The sequence below is a fragment of the Chrysochloris asiatica genome, unplaced genomic scaffold, assembly GCF_000296735.1.
Source record: "Chrysochloris asiatica unplaced genomic scaffold, ChrAsi1.0 scaffold00017, whole genome shotgun sequence".
NCBI lineage: Eukaryota > Metazoa > Chordata > Mammalia > Afrosoricida > Chrysochloridae > Chrysochloris > Chrysochloris asiatica.
In genome coordinates, this window is record NW_006408535.1 from 19321213 (window position 1) to 19323015 (window position 1803).

Consider the following 1803-nt stretch of genomic DNA (forward strand, 5'->3'; position numbering starts at 1 on the left):
TTTCTGATATTCTCTGCATTCAGCCAAAATCCATTGGCTGAACGATATCCCTCATTCCACGGCCTCTTCTGAATCCAGAATAAACCTCTGGAAGTTCTCTGTCAATGTATGCTTGCATACATTGTTTCTGTATTACCTTTAGTAAAATTTAACTTGCATGGGATATCAAAGAGATTGTCCGATGATTTCTGCATTCCATTGAGTCACCCCTCTTTGAAATGGACACAAATATAGATCTCTTCCAATCAGTTGGCCAGATAGTTGTCTTCCAAATTTCTTGGCAGAGATGAGTGAGTGCCTCCTATGCTGCCTCACTTTATTAAAATATTTCAATTTTTATTCCATCAATTCCTGGTGCCTTGTTCTTTGCCAATTCCCCTTCAAAGCACCTTGGACTTCCTCCTTCAGTATCATTGGCTCTTCTTCCTAGTATGTCTTTGTCTGGAAGCTCATCTGAAACCTGTCCACCATGGGTGACCCTGCTGGTATTTAAAATATCGGTAGCATAGCTTTCAGAATCACAGCAACTCACAAGGCACCACAGTACGACAAACTGACAAATAAATGAGTGGTGGTCAAGAAGTGTAAGTAATGCTTTTTGCCTCATCTTATCATTTTATCTAGTCAGAAAAAAAAACATTTAAAACATATTTTTTAAGTTAAACTTTTACAGGGAACAATAATATATTTCAGTATTTTGTAGAGAAAGAAAACTTGAACAACATATGAAAGTAACTTCCAAGGTTTCCCACTACATTTCAAACTGAAACTGACTTCATGTAGAATACTTTCTACTTTGCTGTTTTTGTATTTAATATTGATTCTCAGTACTTTGTATCTTGATGTTGTCCACATGTCTTTCTTTTGCAATGTAAAATCAGGAAATTTTATAAAATAAGCAGGAGACAGGGCTGGAGGTCACACTTTCTGTTTGTTGCTATATATTTCCCGTGAAATATGTGAAGAGGGTTTCAAAGGAACAATGTCACTGATGATGAAGACATAGTTCTGTCATTGAAGTAAATCAAAAGCTGAAGTAAATAGTCATACTCTGAAGTAACTTGAAGATCAATTAGCATTTCCATTTTCTTTTGTTTAACTCTAAAATGAAATTCATATTTTCATTTACATATACATTTTTAAAATTTGTTTCTATAGTGAAAGCTTTAAGCTTCTTTCTTTTATTCTCACATTGCTTTTATGAATAATAAAAGTAAATCTCTGAAATATCTAAAAGGGGTTCTAGAACTTGCCCAGTGAAATAGGCTTCTTTTGGAGCCGTTGTTGTGTACAGGATGTTAGGTGGAATTCTGAGCCCCATCCAGAACCTTCTGAGGTGGAACATTCCCACTGGAAAGGACAAACAGAGCTGCCTGGAGCAGCTAGAACAACAGAAGACACTTCTTGAAATAAAGATGAGCAGGAAAAATAGAAAACAAAAATGGCAGTATAATTGGCTACTACAAGAACAAACAAGTTGGTTGCTGAGAAGCCTCAAGACAAGCAATCAAGTCCCTTCATGACAAACTCCCCTCTAAGACTGAAACTCAAAGGAAGCACATGAGCAGTCATGTAAGATTGCTGGCGACCATGTTGGTCTACTAGTGAGTGGAAGAGGAGGAAAGGCAGCAATGAAGAAATGGGCTGAGTTCAACCACATTCCATAGACTCCTGTTGACCTAGAGATGAGCTAGAGAAGAGGAAGGGCTGGTTGGTGTGAAGTATGGTGAGATCTGGGATTCCTGAGCCCATGTACAAGGACATAGCCACAAAGGGCTAGAGCTGAGAGTGAAGCATCCAGCT